Source organism: Macaca fascicularis, chromosome 12 (genome assembly GCF_037993035.2).
Source record: "Macaca fascicularis isolate 582-1 chromosome 12, T2T-MFA8v1.1".
In the NCBI taxonomy this organism is placed as follows: Eukaryota; Metazoa; Chordata; class Mammalia; order Primates; family Cercopithecidae; genus Macaca; species Macaca fascicularis.
This window is the reverse complement of record NC_088386.1, coordinates 89,294,367-89,313,249: the sequence shown is the minus strand read 5'-3', so window position 1 is coordinate 89,313,249 and position 18,883 is coordinate 89,294,367. Positions and strand designations below refer to the sequence as shown.

General features: G+C 34.3%; 1 long non-coding RNA gene across 1 annotated transcript in view; it reads left to right on the top strand.

Moving 5' to 3' along the window:
* The window catches only part of LOC123567929 (uncharacterized), a 342,808-nt gene that overhangs the window by 73,793 nt on the left and 250,132 nt on the right, over positions 1–18,883 (top strand). The gene's annotated exons all lie outside the window — the stretch shown is intronic.

Below are 18,883 nucleotides of genomic sequence, written 5' to 3'. Positions count from 1 at the left end.
CAGGATAGCAATGGCTATTTTGGGTCTTTTGTGGTTCCATACACATTTTAGATCTTTTTTTGATTTCTGTAAAAAATGTAATTGATATTCTGATAGAAATTGCATTGAATCTGTAGATGGCTTTGAGTAGTGTGAGCATTTTAGCAATATTGAGTGTTCCAATCCATGTACATGGAATTTCTTTTTTTTATGTGTCCTTCAATTACCTTCATTGGTGTTTTATAGTTTTTGTTATAGAGATCTTTCCTGTCCTTGGTTAGGTTAATTCCTTGAGGTTTAATTTTATTTGTGGCTATTGTATACAGGGTTATCTTTTTATTTCTTTTTCACCTTATTCTCTGTTGGCATATAGAAATGCTATTGATTTTTGTATGTTGATTTTATATCCTACAATTTTGCTAAATTTGTCAATCAGTTCTAAATAATTTTCCCATGGAGTCCTTAGGTTTTTCCAAATGTAGGATCATGTCATCAGCCAACAAGGATAATTTAACTTCTTATTTTCTAATTTGGATGCCCTTTATATCTTCTCTTGTGTAATTGCTCTATCTAGGAATTCCAGTACTATGTTGAATAAAAGTGGTGACAGTGGCCATCTTTGTCATGTTCCAGATCTTAGAGGAAAGGTTTTCAGTTTCTCTCCATCCGATATGATACTACCTGTGGGCCTGTCATATATGGCTTTTATTATGTTGAGCTATGTTCTTTCTATTTCTAGTTTTTTTTTTTTTTTTGACAGTTTCTATCATTAAGAGATGTTGAATTTTATCAAATACCTTTTCATCATCAATTAAAATGATTGTATGTTTTTATCCTTCATTCCATTGACTTGATGTGTCATGTTGATTGATTTGTGCATGATGAACCATTCTTGTATCCCAAGGATAAATTTGGTCACAATAAATGATTTTTCTGATTTATTGTTGAATTCAGTTTGCTAGTATTTTATTGAAAATGTTTGCATTAATATTCATCAGAGATATTGGCCTGTAGTATTATTTTATTGATGGGTCTTTGTCAGGTTTGGTATCAGGGTAATACTGGCCTCTTAGAATGAGTTTAGAAATATTCCCTCCTCTATTTTTAGAAATAGTTTGAGTATAATTGGTATTATTTATTCTTTAAATATTTGATAGAATTCAGCTGTGAAGCCCTCAAGTCCTGGGGTTTTCTTCACTGCCAGACTTTTTATTACAGTTTCACTCTTGTTATTTGTTATTGGACTGTTCAATTAAGTTCAATCTTGATAAGTTGTATAGAACCTAGAAGTTTTTCCATTTTTTCTAGATTTTCCAATTTATTGGCATATAGTTGTCCATAGTAGTCACTAATGATCCCTTGAATATTTGCTCCACCAGTTGTAAATTATCCTTTTTAATTTCTGGTTTTATTTACTGAGACCTTCTCTCTTTTTCTCTCAGTCTGGCTAAAGGTATGTCAATTTTGTTTGTCTTTTTTAAAGAACAACTTTTTGTTATATTTATTTTTGTATTTTTCCTTTCATTTTAATTTCATTAAGTTCTTCTCCGATCTTTGCTATTTATTTTCTTCTACTAGTTTTGGGTTTGGTTTGCTCTTGCCATTCTAGTTCTTTAATATGCAACATTAGTTTATTTATTTGAAGTCTGTTCCCTTTTCTGATGTAGCACTTATGGCAATAAACTTCCCTGTGAGTACTGCTTTTGCAGTATCCCATAGGTTTTTTTATGTTGTTTTCCTATTACCATTTGTTTCAAAAAAATGTATCAATTATCTTCTTAATTTCTTCAATGAACCACTGATGATTTAGGAGAATTTTTTTTAATTTCTATGTATATGTATAGCTTCCAAGATTCCTCTTGTTATTAATTTCCAGTTTTATTTCATTGTTATCAGATAAGATTCTTGATATTACGTTAATTTTTTTAATGTTTTAAGAATTGTTTTGTGACCTAACATATGGTCTGCCCTTGAGAATGATTCATGTGCTGAGGAAGAGAATCTGTATTTTATTCTGCAGCTGTTGGACGAAATGTTCCATAAATATCTATTATAATAGATCCATTTGGTCTATAATATAGATTGAGTCCAGTGTTTCTTTGTTGATTTTCTATCTGGAAATCTGTCCAATACTGAAAGTAGGCTTTTGAAGTCTACAGCTATTATTGTACTGGGGTCTATCTCTCTTTAGCTCTAATAATATTTGCTTTATATATCCAGGTGCTACAGTGTTGGTTGCATATATATTTAAAATTGTTATGTCCTCTTGCTTAATTTACCCCTCTATCAATATATAATGGCTTTCTTTGTCTCTTTTTATAGTTTTTGTCTTATAATCTATTTTGTCTGATGTTTAAGTATAGCTACTCTTGCTCACTTTTAGGTTTCCATAGGCATGACATATTTTTCTATCCCTTTATTTTTAGTCTATGTGTGTCTTTATAAGTGAAGTGGGTTTCTTGTAAGCAACAGATGAATGGATCTTGTTTTTTATCCATTCAACCAGTCTATATCTTTTGATTGTAGAGTTTGGTTCATTTACATTTAATGTTATTATTGATATCTAAGGACTTATTCCTGCCATTTTGTCACTTGTTTTCTGGTTGTTTTGTGGTCTTCTTTTCCTTGTTTCTTTCCTTTCTGCTTTCCTCTAGTGAAGGTAATTTTTCTGTGTTGATACAATTTAGTTTCTTGCTTTTCATTTTTTTTTTGTATTTATTGTATGGTTTTTTGATTTGAGATTACCATGAAGCTTGCAAATACTATCTTATAACTGATCATTTCAAACAGATAATAACTTAACATTATTTGCATAAACAAAAATAAAACTAATAAAAAATATATGCCTTAACCTTGTTCCCCTGCCTTTTAACTTTTATTGTTTCTGTTTATATCTTATTGTGTTGACTACGACTTGAAAAGTTGTAGTTTTTAAAATTTTTTTTCATCATTTAGTCTTTTTTACTTAGGATAAGAGTAGGTTACACACTACAGTACGGTGTTATAATATTCTGTGTTTTTCTGTGTGCTTACTATTACTAGTGAGTTTTGTACCTTCTGGTGATTATTTATTGATTAAAAATATACTTTTTCTTTCTGATTCAAGTACTCCTTTTAGCATTTCTTGTAGAAAGGTCTTGGTATGAATGAAATTTCTCAGCTTTTGTTTGTCTGAGAATGTCTTTATTTCTTCTCCATGTTTGAAGAATATTTTCACTGTATACACTAGTCTACAGTAAAAGTTGTTTTTCACCCTCCAGCTCTTTATATATGTCATTACACTCTCTCCTATCCTATAAAGTTTCCAATAAAAAGTCTGCTTCCAGACATATTGAAGCTCCACTATATGTTATTTGTTTCATTTCTCTTGCTGCTTTTAGGTTCCTTTCTTTATCCTTGAACTTCAAAAGTTTGATTTTTAAATTTCTTGAGTTAGTCTTCTTTTGGTTAAATCTGCTTGATATCCTATAACCTTCTTTTCCTTGGATACTGATACCTCTCTCTGGATTTGGGATGTTCATGTTATTATCCCTTTGAATACACTTTCTACTCTTATATCCTTCTCTACCTCATCTCGAAGACCAATAACACTTTTTGTCTTTTGGGGTTTTCTTTTGAGACAGAGTCTCGCTCTGTCACCCAGACTAGAGTGCAGTGGTGTGATCTCGACTCACTGCAACTTCTGCCTCCTGGGTTCAAGTGATTCTCCTGCCTCAGGCTCCTGAGAATCTGGGATTACAGGCGCCCACACCACACTTGACTAATTTTTACATTTTTAGTAGAGATGGGGTTTCACCCTGTTGGCCAGACTGGTCTTGAACTCCTGACCTCAAGCGGTCCGCCTGTCTCAGCCTCCCAAAGTGTTGGGATTACAGGTGTGAGCCATCGCACCCTGCCCAATAAACCCTTAGATTTGCCCTTTTGAGGCTATTTTCTAGATCCTATAGGCATGCTTCATTGTTTTATTATTTTTCTTGTCTTTTCTGACTGTGTATTTTCAAATAGCCTGTCTTCAAACTCACTAATTCTTCTGCTCGATCAGTTCTGCCATTAAACAACTCTGATGCATATTTCAGTATGCCATTTGCATTTTTCACCTCCAGAATTTCTGCTTAATTTTTTTTTAGATAGTTTCACTCTGTCACCTGAGTTGGAGTGCAGTGGTGTGATCTCAACTCACTTCAACCTCTAACTCTCCAGCTCAAACAGTCCTTCTGCCTCAGCTTCCCAGTAGCTAGGACTACAAGTGCAAACAACCACACTCAGCTAATTTTGTGTGTGTGTGTGTGTGTGTGTGTGTGTGTGTGTGTATTTTTGTAGAGTCGGGGTTATGCCACGTTGCCCTGGCTGGTCTCAAATCCCTGGTCACAGCAGTCCACCTGCCTCAATCTCTCAAAGTGCTGGGATTACAAGCATGAGCCACTGTGCCTGGCCAACTCTTTCTGATTATTTCAGTCTGTTTATTAAATTTTTCTGATAGAATTCTAAATTCCTTTCTTGTGTTATCTTGAATTACTTTGAGCTTTCTCAACACAGCTATTTTGAATTCTCTGAAAGATCACATATTTCTTTTTCTCCTGGATTGGTCCCTGGTGCTTTATTTAGTTCATTTGGTAAGATCATGTTTTTCTGGATGTTGTTGATGCTAGTAGATGTTCTTCAGTGTATGGGCATTGAAGGGTTAGATATTTATTGTAGTCCTCACTGTCTATACATTTTTGTAGCTATCTTTCTTGGGAAAGCTTTCTAGATACTTAAAAAGACTTAAAATGACTTAAAAGGTCTTGAGTGTTCTGATTTAAACTCTGCTTTAGGAAGCACTCCAAGCCCAGTAACGTGGTTTTTGCAGACTTGTAGAGATACTGCCTTGGTGGTCTTGGAAAAGGTCATGGAGAATTCTCTGGATTACCAGGGAGAAACTCTTGTTCTCTTACCTTATTTTCTCCCAAAAGTAGAGGCTCTCTATATATTCTAAGCCACCTAAATCTGGAGTGGAGTGACACAAGTACTCCTGTGGTCACCACCACTATGACTGCACTGGGTCAGACTTGAAACCAGTACAGTGCTTGGTCACACCCAAGGCCTGCTGTAACCACTCCCTGGTTACTGTCAATGTTTGCTTATCCACAGATGGTCCCAAAACTGCTGTCAGGAAGTCAGGGATTCAAGTCAAAAACCTTATAAGTCTACCTGGTGTTCTCTCATATTGCAGCTGAGCTGGCACTCAAACCACAAGATGCAATCCTTCACACTCTACCCTTTCCTATCCAAAGGCAGGGAAGCCTCCCCTGCAGCCACTGCCACCTCAAGCCACAAGGAGTATTGCTATACTACTGCCAATGTTCCCTTAAGTCCTAGCGTCTTTTAAGTCAGCTTGCTGTGAATGCTGCCTTGCCTAGGACTCACCCTTCAGGGCATGGGCTTTTCTCTGGCCCAGGACAGGTCTAGAAATACCATCCTAGAGTCAAGCCCTGGAATTGGGGATCCCATGATCCCAATTGGTGCTGTATCCCTCATGGCCACGCTGGTACCTGAGGTGCAAGACAAAATCCCCTGTTCTTTTCCCAATGCTTTTCTCAAGCAGAGGACATTTGCCTTATAGCCTCCACAGCTGGTTATGTGCTGAGTCGCACCTAAAGCAAGTAAATCTCAGAGGTCTCACCCAAGGCCCTCAGTGAAGTACCTGGATATTGCTGCTGGTTATTCAGGGCCCAGGGGCTCTTCAGTTAGCAGGTGACGAATGCTGCTAGGACTGAGTCTTTCCTTCAATGCTGCATCAGGTTCCCTTCTGGTCTAGGGTGTGCCTAGAAATGTTGTCTGGGAGCCAGGGCCCGGAATGGGGATGTTGTGACTCTGACTACTGCCCCAATCTGCTGTAGCTGAGCTGGTGCACTAGATGCAAGGCAAAGTCCTCCTCACTCTTCCTTCTCCTCCCCTTAAGGGGAAGGAACAATCTCTTTTGAAGCCCTGAGTTGCGCATCCTGGGGTTAGGAAAAGTGTGATGCCACACTCCCTTGGCTGCCTCAGCTGGTATCACAGTAAGTTGTGTGCCCTACTCACAGTCTACTGTCTCTAGGCCTGATTCAGTCCTAGGACTCTCCGAAGAGTTGCAGTCCTTATTGTCTAAACTGCTTTTCAAGTTTACTTGGAGACACACGGCACTGTAGGTTTCTGTGGTGAGGTTTGCAGACACTCAGATTCCAACTGCTGAGGTCGGCGATTCCTGGCTGGAGCTGGTTTAAATGTTCCCTCCATGTGCAGGCATTTAGCTGAGTTCGGTCTGGTTTTCCTTTCTTTCTAACTGGAAAGCACTGTGTTGGTTGCCTCACAATTGCTGTGTTTTCCTTCTCTCCCAGCACCCGGAGATGCTCCCTGTACCATGCCTCTGCTATGGAGGTGGGAAAGGGGGTGGCGTTGATGATTCAAGACTGTTTTCACAATCTTAACTCCCCTTGCAGTGATATGAAGTAAAAACCAGGTATTATGAGTGCTCACCTGCTTTTTAGTTCTTATGAAGTTTTTTTTTTTTGTCTGTGTGTAGATAGTTGTTAGCTTGCTGTCCTTGCAGAGGTTGGGAACCATTGGTGGAGCTTTCTATTCTGCCTTGTTGTTCTGCCCTCTCTCTGGCTCATGTGAGATTAATCATTTACTATTTATTGCTTTGCACTCCATATTCCAGCAATAGAGTAATAAGTTGTACCTCTCTACCTCTGGATAATCTTTATCTCCGTGTAGGTGGACATTATCAGATTCTTTGTCCAGCAAATGTAGTCTTCTTTAAAATCTCAACTCCTTCATTGCCTCCATGGTAGACTAATACTTAATGAGGTTCTCCTCCCTTCTATGTAGTGAAGGAATAGTGAATCTCTTTCCATTTGTCATCCATGTGCACTTTTATGTTCTGACTCTAACATATTTTGTATAAGTGATTGATGCTCTGTTTTTCCTGTTTTGAACATAAACATTTGATGTCAAGAATGAATATTTACTTATTTATGTTGGCAGGATCAAGGGGAGTAACCTACATGTAGCGAATGCTCGTTAAATGTTTCTGGAATTAATTAATGAATGTGACCACTAAAATGTACATGACTGTTTGCAGGTTTTGCTGAGTAGCATGTGTTGATACTGATACTGATTTTTTTCTTATTAGTGGGTGAATTGTGACTAAGTAAAATAATCTATATTTATGCTTGTTTCACATGTATTTTCTTCTCCCCTTTCCCTCTCTCTACAAGTCACCAAAGCAAGCTTATTTTATATATATATATATAAAATAATAATTTCATATATATACATATATGAGAATAAAGGTTTTTGTGTACCTCCATGTGGGAAACACAATGATTTTGTAGAATGATTATTCTTTCTTTTTCTATGTAGAGATATATTTCCTTTATATGGAAAGATATTCCTAAAGTGAATTATTTTTACTTATATGATACCAAATAATTTACTATAAAATAATAATATTTTCAGGCTCAATCACTGATATGAACTCTTTTATTTTTCTTTTATAATTCTTTCTTGCATTGTGTTTATATTTATTTTGCTTAGTCTAAGCTCGTGATTTTTAAAATTTTTATTAAGTGATAATATACTTTCAAAATATGCCTACAATTCATTAAGAAAACTCTTCTAATGTCCCTTTAGGGAAGGGAAACTAAAGATGTGTACAGCAACTGCTTGGGATGGTATGCAGTAGGATGATACAAGGTTTGCAATCTGAAGCATGACCATGAATTATTATTCCATTTATTGGACATGTAAGGTGCTTAGCAGTTTTGATCACAAAACAGAAAATAGAGAATTGAATCTTTGACATGAAAAGTATTTCATTTCCTTTTCCTATGTGTACAATGGCAGGTGTTTATTATTTGGCAAGAGTCACTTTCTAATATTATTTTTAGCAGGAGAAGTACTATTTTGACCTCTAAAATGCCATGCTTTAAGGGTAAAATGTCATTCACAATATGTTTTATTAAAAGCAGTTCACCTTGGAAAAGGCAAGCATAAAATGCCTGATCGTGTGCACCCTGATCAGAGCTTTCAGTAATGTTTTAAACTAAAGCTGAAAAAGCAGAAAAGGAATTAGATAGGAATGCTAGTTTCCTTGATACTACTCTTACCTTAGATAAAACAAGTAGAAAGAAAGCAAGCTTTAGATTGATTATTTGGTTGAATGTACTGTAACTACCTAACACCTTCCAATTTTACATTAAGCGGCCTGCTATAGCACAATTTCTCAGTGGCTTAAAAGCAAGTACAGATATTTAGCAAATTTTATTAAACATGTCATGAAGGGAGATCATGCTTTTTACCTTATAGAAAGTTTAAAATAATTCTAATGCCTAATAGGTTTTTGAGTGTTTAGTTTGTGGCATGAAATATATCAAACACTTTGGGGACAATAGAAAATTTAATGAGCACCTCATACAAGTTTACTCCTCTCTTACCTTTGGGGACTAGGAAGTAACAAGGAATCCCTACGGCATCCTGCCCACTGCACACCATTCTTGGGAGGAGGTAAAGAGAGACTTGAAAACATGATATTTTTTTCTCTGAGTATAAACTTTTATTTTTAAAGTTATATCTGCTAATCTAGAGGTGTATATAGAGCTCCAGTTCTTTATTAATAATGAAATTCATGAGTATCCATGCCCATTTCTCTCAGTATTTTCCTCAGACTTTTATTTCAGACTGAGATCAAAAATTGCAAGCCCATTACACTTAATTTAGTCATTCAAGCATATGTGCCTGATTTATGGCAAAACAAAGAGTAGGTATGAGAGTCAAAGATACAACGTAGGGGTGAGAGGGACACATGGTTCAAGACACTGAGGTAATTTTCAGCTGCTGAACTTGGTGTGTCAATATTTTTACTTTTCTCCTAATGTTAAAAAGAAAGAGCATTTCCAAAGATGCATATCACAGTGAAATGAAATGCCAACAGGCACTATACGTTGTTGGGCAAAGGCCAGATCTCCAAAGGTTAGTTAGGTAGGTTAATGATGCACCTGTGAATTATTTAAGAATTCTGTCCAACCTATTTGGTAAACTAGGTTCAGAAAAACTATTTTCTATTTTATTCAGTTCTTTTTAAAAATAACTGGGATTTTCATTGAGGAAAATTATCATCACTTACTATAGTAAAATAATAATTAAAGACCCTATTATTAATTATTTTATTAATTTGGGAACATAGAATTGTCTGATGAGTACAATGGGATCTAAACCATTATTTAAACATAGAGTATTAAAGACAGGAGCATTTAGATAATTTCCGACACCTGGGCAAGATTAATCATTAGCTTACAAAGATAATTTTTTCCCTCTGACAGATGAGTAGAGAGATAAAGAAAAATCATATGGTATTAATCAATTTTAAGAGTAGATACTTTTAAAGGATTTTTTTAGCAATTTCCTAAGGTATAATACTAGTAAAACATATACCTTAAATATGAAATACAGCAGAAAGATTAAGTGCTAGTTTTCATGTTCCTCTTTTCCCCAAAAGAAAAGCATATTTGTACATTTCAGCGTTTAGGCAGAAAATTAATCTTTGCTACACTTTTCATTAGGAGGAAATTTTAAATTTTAAATCCTTAATTATGTAGCCAACAACTTCTATGAAAATATATAATAACTGCAAGAAAAGTGACATATTAAATATAAATGGTACTTTAATATCTCTTTCACTTAATACAAGATTAAGTGTTATGAGAATGAGAGTTTGTTGGCAAGATAAGTAACCATCTAGAAAGGAGTAATTTATGGTAAATATTATATTTTCTGTCTGCCAAAAACTTTTAAAAGGTTGTTCTTTGAGGCATTTCAAAATGCCTTCACTCGTAACTTGGAAGAACTTGGTCTTGACATAGGATATCTTTGTTTGGCCCAAAGGAATTTATATTTATTATTAACCATGTATTTTGCAGGATTTCCTGATTACTATTTGTACCATTTGTGAATGTTTTTAAAATCTCTGTGAGGCTTTGAGAGCTATATATGCATATAGCATGAAACACTTTCCCTAACTCTTCTCTCACTCATTATATATCTCTCATATTCAGTCCAGAGTTCCAAAACTCTCCAGGAAAAGCTCTGAGTTGACCTAAACATTTAGTATGGTGGAGGTTGATGTTCACTCTCACCTACAGGGATCTGTAGATAACAGAATCATTCTGCATTTTTGGCAGAATAACCCTACTTTTTATTTCTTCTTAATTATCAGTCTCCATTTTCTCAACTTTTTAATTTGTGCTTCATCCATTGAAATAGGGAAATGTTTATTATGGTTAATCTATAGAGTTTCTAAGTGTTATTTTATGTATTCCATGTAAGAATAAGCTTGGCTTTGTTTAAAGTCAAACTGCTAAATATATTATAAAAATGATTGTGATGTGTCTTTGAGTTAGTATTGGGATTGTTTGCCATGTGATTTTTCTTAAAATGAAAAATGTTTTTCAACTGATGTATGTCTTCATTCTGTTTTGCAGTCATTTCTAATTAATTTATACAACAAATATTTATTTAACAAATAGCATGCTTGATGTTGTAGACAACTACAGATAAAATGCACATGATCTTGTACAACTGTGAAGAGTTTAGGGCAATTGTTATAATATGAAGAAAGAATATCAGCATGGATACAGTTTTAGTATAATCGGAGATGTGCTATGCCCTAGTTATATACAAAGGCTCTGACAACACAGAGAAAGGAGCAAATACAGTTAACTGAGGCAGAGGAAAACAGTATATGAGAAATGATGTTAAAGTGAAACCTGGGAGAAGATTCTCAGGCAGCATGAGTGGATAAAAATGTCCCAAAATAGAAATTAGCAAGTGCAAAGACTTGGTGGGGTTTAAGACAGATAACGAGAATTTACCACTTCTGTTCAGACATGTAAATGTGTGTGGAACTAACTTCTAATAACGCCTTTAAAAATAACTTCCTGAGTTGAGCCAGTGAGAGTTTTATCCTGAACTTCAGAAGAATGTAACTGTTTGTACAATAAATCCAACTACATTGACCACATCCATAGATCTCAGTTCAACTTAGAACCTGGTCAAAATCTGTAACCCAAGGCATCTTCCAAAATCTTCCAAGTAACAGCATATTATGAGCACTAATCCTAAAGTGGATTCTTAAAAAATCATTGAGCTATGTAACTTAATAGAATAATTTATTAAGAAACAGCTTGGCCGGGCGTGGTGGCTCACACCTATAATGCCAGCACTTTGGGATGCCAAGGCGGGTGGGTCACGAGGTCAGGAGATCAAGACCATCCTGGCTAACACAGTGAAATGCCGTCTCTACTAAAAATACAACAACAACAAAAAAATTTTGTGGGCGTGGTGGCGGGTGCCTGTAGTCCCAGCTACTCAGGAAGCTGAGGCAAGAGAATGGCGTGAACCCGGGAGGTGGAGGTTGCAGTGAGCCGAGATGGTGCCACTGCACTCCAGCCTGGGCGACAGAGCGAGACTCCGTCTCAAAAAACAAAGCAAAACAGACAAACAAAAAACAGCTTGATTCCTTCATTAATGTTGTTACTGCTTACCAAGCTTTTTCCCCTTCCAACTATAATAAGATTTTATTTTTTTCTACTTCACTGGTGGTTTGGTGTGGCCACATTGCCAATTCTGGCTTATGAGTTGTGAGCAAAAGTGATGTATGTAAGTTTTACATGCAGGTGAGCATTTGGATGCTGGCGTTGAATTGTCTATGTCGCTCCCTCAACATGCCATCGCCAGCCTACTAGTGGTAACCTGCAATGTTCCCAAGAGTAGCTTTTCAGTTGCTTGATCTTCAAGTGAAGCAAATAAGAAGAGCATGTGTTAAAACAATATTGCCCACTTTTATTGCATTGCAGGAGTTCTTTATATGCTTCACAAATATATTGTCTCAGCCTATGACTTGCTTTCTCGTTGTTCTGAAGTATCTTTATAAAAGCAAAAGCATATAAAATGTCATTTATAATTTCTTTATGTTTAGCACTTTCTACTTCCTACCTAAGAAATTTTTCTTTATGAATATTTTCTCCCATCTTTCCTTATTTTTTATAGATTGAATTTTAATGTTTAAGTCTATTATGAATTTTAATGTTTAAGTCTATTATTCATATTTTTGATGTGTCTAAAGCAACACCTATGGTTTAGTTTGATATTTCCATATGAATATGCAGTTTTTTCAGCACAATTTTTTGAAAACTCTATGCTTTCTACATTGAATTACCTTGGTACTTCACTAAAAAATTCAGTCAACTATACACAGATGGGTCTATTTCTGGACTTTAATATTTCCTATTAATGTATATTTCTATTCTAAAAGATTTCAAGTTGTGTACACATTTTTAAATTTGTTCCTATGTACTTGAAATTTTGGGAAGTATTATAATGATCTTATTGTTTTAATTAATAAATGTTTTAAGTGTATGGAGATATAATTGGCTTAAATGTATTGAACTCATACCCTCAATTTTTACAAATGCATTTATTTCTAGAAGCATTCTTATAGATTTCCTTGGATTTTTTTTTTTTTTTTTTTTTTTTTTTGAGACGGAGTCTCGCTCTGTCGCCCAGGCTGGAGTGCAGTGTCTGGATCTCAGCTCACTGCAAGCTCCGCCTCCCGAGTTTGCGCCATTCTCCTGCCTCAGCCTCCCAAGTAGCTGGGACTACAGGCGCCCGCCACCTCGCCCGGCAAGTTTTTTGTATTTTTTTTAGTAGAGACGGGGTTTCACCGCGTTAGCCAGGATGGTCTCGATCTTCTGACCTCGTGATCCACCCGTCTCGGCCTCCCAAAGTGCTGGGATTACAGGCTTGAGCCACCGCGCCCGGCCTCCTTGGATTTTCTAGGTACTCAATCATATCCTCTGGAAATAAAGTTACTGTATTTCTTCCTTTACAAAATATATGCTTTTTATTCTCTTTTTTTTTTTTATTACAATAACTAGTACTAGTACCTCTAACAAAATATTATATACAAGTAGCGAGAGTTGACATTCTTGTTTATTCCTGTTATTTTTTTCTGGCATGATGGTATTTTTCAGTCTTGCTCACTTAAGTATGATTTATACCATGTGAAAGTATTTATACTTGTTTGTAGATATTATTGATCAGATTGAGAAAGTTGTCTTCTGTTACTAGGTTGCTGAGATTCTTTACCTTAAATTGTTGTCACATTTGGTCAGATATTTTTCTGCTTTTATAAAGACGGTTAGGTGATTTTTTCCATCAATTTTCTCTTAAAAGATTTAATTACATTTATTACTTTTCTAATGTTGAACTAATTTTGCATTTCTGATATAAAACCTTCTTGATTATAACAGCATGCTTCTGGCCTTGCCAAGCCAGAAGCCAAAAAGGAGAAATCTTTAAATTAAGGAAACTTTCAACATAAACATCTGTGCCAATTGAAAATATATTTTAACATTCATTTCTAGCATTTTCATTTTTTTGTGCTAATCCAAGATTGCATCTTTTATTTTCCTTCAGCCCACAGAAATTCTTCAACTTTTTAAATAGTTTATTTTTTTTTCTTTTTTTTTTTTTTGAGACGGAGTCTCACGCTGTTGCCCAGGCTGGAGTGCAGTGGCACCATCTCGGCTCACTGCAAGCTCCGCCTCCCGGGTTCCCGCCATTCTCCTGCCTCAGCCTCCTGAGTAGCTGGGACTACAGGCGCCCGCCACCGCGCCCGGCTAATTTTTTGTATTTTTAGTAGAGACGGGGTTTCACTGTGGTCTCGATCTCCTGACCTTGTGATCCGCCCGCCTCGGCCTCCCAAAGTGCTGGGATTACAGGCTTGAGCCACCGCGCCCGGCAACTTTTTAAATAGTTTAGACCTGTTAGTGACATATTTTTTTAACCTGAAAGTATGTTCATTTCACCTTCATTTTTAAAGGATATTTTATCTTGTCATAGAATTGTGTGTTGAAAGTTTCTAAAATTATTTTTTAAATGTTTCTTCATTGACTTCTGACTTGACAAGAAGCAGCCAATTTTTCTTTACTTTGTTAAAAGTATAACTATCTTTACCCTCTGGCTAAGTTTAGGCTTTTTGGTTTTCTATGGTTTACAGAAATTTGATTATAATATCCAATGTTGTGCTTTTCTGTATGTTTATTATGATTGTTTACACTGATAATTTTGGATCTCTGAGTTTATAATTGTCATTAAACATGAAAAATTGCCAGTCCTTATATTATTTTTCACACACCCTTTTTTGAGACACCAAATACATATGTACTGATATTATCTCACATAAACTGATATGTTATTTTTTCTAGCATTTTTTATTTTTCAGTTTGAATAGCTTCTATTGCTGTATCTTTCAGTTTACTGATCCTCTGATGTTATATCTTATTCAGTCTTTAAGTTTATTGCCCTTTCCTTCTGATCTTGTGTAGCATCCGATAAACATATTTTCTGGTTTTCATTTTTAATGCTAGACATTACATGGTATTACTTTTTATATTTCCCTTTCCTCTTATTATGTTTACTATATTTTTCTTTATATCCGAACAGAATTGTAATTGCTATTTTAAAGACCCTGTTTAATAATTCAGTCATGCTTATAATTTCTGTGTCTACTGCTACTTGCTTGTATTTGTCCTGATTATGGTTCTTATGTTATTGCTTCTTTTTATGTCTACTAATTTTGACTGGATGCTTGTCATTGCAAGTTTTATCTTGGGTGGTTATTTTTGTTATCTTCTTTCAAAATATGTTATTCTCTCTTCTAGAAGGAAGTTACCATACCTTCCTTGATTACCTCTTGAAGCCTGTTTAAGTTGCTTAGAATAGGGGTTTGTAGCAATCTGTATACTTAGCTATTTTAGACTTACCACATGGTTTATCCCTTCTGTAACCTCTATTGAATGCCTCAGATTTTTAAGAAGGACTCTTTAGCAGGTCAGAAATCAAATGTCTCAAAGCCCTTTATGAGCTTCACCATACAACTTTTTGATTATTCCTGCCCACTATATGGAGTGTTACTTGATACACATACTTCTTAGTATTCATCACTACCCAGATGAAGATTGGTTAAGCTTTTTATTCATGTATCTCCCACTTCGATGGACATCTGCTCACAAATTCAAGATGCTTCACATTCCCTGAATTCAAATTTTTTTTCTTCTCTATTTGATGAGACTGTTATGTTCTTTTTGAATTTCCCCTATCTATAGTGTAGGAGATAACACTTAATAAATATTTTCATGTTTCTGCATATCAGGGTTTTCTGAGTAAAGAAGCACCTGAATTATATGATGCCTTAAATATACATATGTCTTGGAAATTAGAAATCATTTATTATCCTCGAGATTTAAATGCATTATCTTTTCCATTGAAATCATTTGCTTATACTAAATAATAAAACCCAGTGATGTTTGCTTATGTTCCATGGTGTTGAAGAAAAGCTAAAGACTTTCCCTTCCTTCTCCAGAATAAATTGTTTACATTTGAGAGCAAGGTATTTTTTGCTATCTAGAAAGGTAGGATAGGCTGGTGTGTGAACAGCTCTTACATAACCTCAATGATTCATAATTTCAGCATCTCTCTCCTACAGTGCAAACTCCTGAGGTGATAGCTAGCTCTCAGTGTGTTATCTCACATGGAATTCAAGAAAGAAGGGGGAGCCAGCACAGAATGCCCTGTGTGTAAATAACATGTCTGTTAGCTCATCCAGAGGTGTGTGCCTGTTCTGTGTTTCAGGGCAAACTAACTTATTAGCTTCCAAGCAAGGTAAAGTCTCAGACCCATGACAGTTTCTCACTTAAAATACACTATGGCCAGAAAGTGATTCCCAGAGATACACCATGGTAATCATAAGGCTCACATCATTTGCTTACATTATCTGATATTATATTCTTTACCTATCTATTGCCCAGTGTCTAAAAATGTTAGTTTCAAATATTTTGTTCTGTTGTTTATTTATTCACCCCAGGAGATAATTGCAGTATCATTTTTTTTAATGACCTAAAACTAAAATTCTGTCATCATTTTTAACTTCCAAACACTTTAAATTCTTGATAGAATGCAGACACTGCTTGGTTTCAGTGCTTAGAAATTGTTTTAATGAAAATATAATATAAAAGTATAGTTTTTAAATCAGACCAACTTGGATTCTTATTCTGGCTTTGATATTTATATCACAGTTACTGAGTGACTCAGGACAATTACTTAAACCTTTTAAGCTTGATTCCTCATGAAAATAATAATTACTAATGTGAATATTTGCCAAAAATGGTAGACTAAATAATATATAATAAACATTATATACAATAAAAGCTCAAAAAAGTGTGTGCCCTTGCTTTAATGCCATTTACATTTATTTTATATTACATGTAATTTCTTAGTCAGTGTTAGATTTTTAAAGACCTTCCTAACCCTTTGAAATTTCTTTCCATCTTTAGCATCTTTGGCAATGGAAGACTACCACTTTTTTTTCTGTTTAGTTTTTGAAGTTTATCATCTTCATGGAAATTCATTTCTGAAAATGACTAGTATTTTATATCCTGCCTTTCATAAACAAAGGATGATTAAACACTACATCTTAAAGATTTTATCACTTTTATATCAATGATATAAAGAGGGAAGTCATAGGTATTCACTTTAAGGTCCTGATTTGATTTTTTTTTTTAATTTTTTTTTTCCTAATCTGAAACGGATCTTTAAAACCATCAATTTTTCTTCAGTTAATAGCGTAAAAAAGACTGCATGGACAAAGTTAAATTTCCAGGACCCTCTGTTCTTTAAGGATGAACTAAATAGCTGTTACCATTGCTTACAAGAACGTGTTGAACTTAATGGACCTTAGGTTGAGAAATATGGTTTCTCTTTATTTTTATACTTTAAGTTCATTTTTTCAGGACCTTTTGGAAGTCCCCTTTAAATTGTATCATTTTTCAATTATATTTGTTTGTTTTGATTTTTATTACAGTTATTTAGGAAAATATTTACCCAAGAGCAAAATAAGACACCCTTGTTTCAAGAAAATTACAAAAAATTTCTCAGACCACTATTTCATCAAGTTACTGACTATTCATCAAAAGAATAAAAACAAACACAACAACACAAAAACAGATGGTGTGTTGCAAGGACTTATGCAACACGTAGGAAAAATGTAATTTCAATTTAAGTGCTAGGAATTTTACATCTAAATTGTTAGTGTGCCTTTTTAAGTTTTATCCCATTAATAGTATGAGCTGTGTTGTAGTACTCATCATTAGAATAATATTCCATGTGCTATTATGGCCATGTGAAATTCGAGTTTAACCTTCTCAATGCTAAGTGCAGTTTCATAATCCCGTTGAAAATTGAATCACTGGTTATATATTTTTTAATGTTCAGATTTAACCATAAAATGTATAATAATATATAAGTGTTGGGAAGATAATCAGAGCATCTCTCTCACTATGAATACACTCACACAATCAAACATGACATTATATAAAATAGATAATCTAAGTTTTTATTAATTTAGTGAGCTCATATATGAGGGAATTAGGTCAAATTTCTTAGAAACTGTTCACACGTATTATTTATCTCTTATACTTACCTGAAGGTAATTTAGAAAAAGAGAAAAAACTGTATATAGACTTTTTCCTTATTAGATAATATCCAGTAACTGCTATGTCAGATAATTTGACTGAAACACAAAATTGAGTGGTAATGCAGTCATATAAGAAGTATCAGATATAAAAATGATCTTCAATCCCAGAAGTACTTTTATAAATCACAGAAATCAAGATAGTTGGCCCTTCTCTTAGTATAATTGACAAATAGCTGAAAATATAATACAATTAACTCCAACCACCCATAGCCTAGATTTTCTATAAATTTAGTAAAGAGTTTTAAGAAGCTAATTTGGCTCCTCGAAGCTGTTATACTACTGCTAGAAAACTGTGCTGTTGATTTCAAGCATATAATCAGTAAGCAGAAACCTGGCTCATCTACTTTTTATCATTACTATGTATTTTTATTATTACTTGTGGTTTTATCTAACCTACATACTTTCAAAAAAACAAATACTACTGTTAAGAATGAAAATGGTACAACCACTTTATAAAATAGTTGGGCAGTTTTTTAAAAGTTAAATGTATGCCTATCCTATAATCCAGCCATTTCATTTATATGTGTTTATCTAAGAGAGTAAGAAATATATGTCCAAATGAAGGCATAAGAAATGTTTACATTAACTTATTTGCAATAACCAAACATTGAAAACAAAACAAATATTCATCAACAGAATGGAAAATATAAATGGAAAAACAAATTTGATGTATCCATATAATGAAATACTACTTGACAATGAAAAGAAATGAACTATAGATACACACAACCAAATAGATGAATCTCAAACTGATTATGTTGCACAAAAAAGCCAAACCAAAATAAATACACTGTATTATTCTATTTTTATAAAATCCTAGATAATGTTGATGAATCTGTAGTGACAGAAAGATAAGTGGTTACTTAGAGATGAAGATGAACAGGCAAGGATTAATAAGAAAGATACTTTTGGTATGATGAATGTATTCATTGTCTTGATTGTGATGATGATCTCATACATACATCAAAACACATTCAGTTGTATACTTTAGACATATGCAGTTTATTGTGTTTAAATTATACCTCAATAGAGCTGTTTTAAAAATTACCCATAATATAATATATGTTAATTTAGAGAACAATAGATGTGAGATGTATCTTGAAATGCTTAAGGAATTTAGAGGAGACATTTACCGCAAATCTGTGAAAATGCTTCTCTTTGTTAATTTAATTCTCCCCATTGCATAAAGGAAAATCAAGTTTATGATGATGTCCATTTTTCAGTTAGGTTTTGATATTTGTGAAGTTAGTAGAGTTCTGTGTACTGAATATTGGATTTACTGCTAAGAGAACA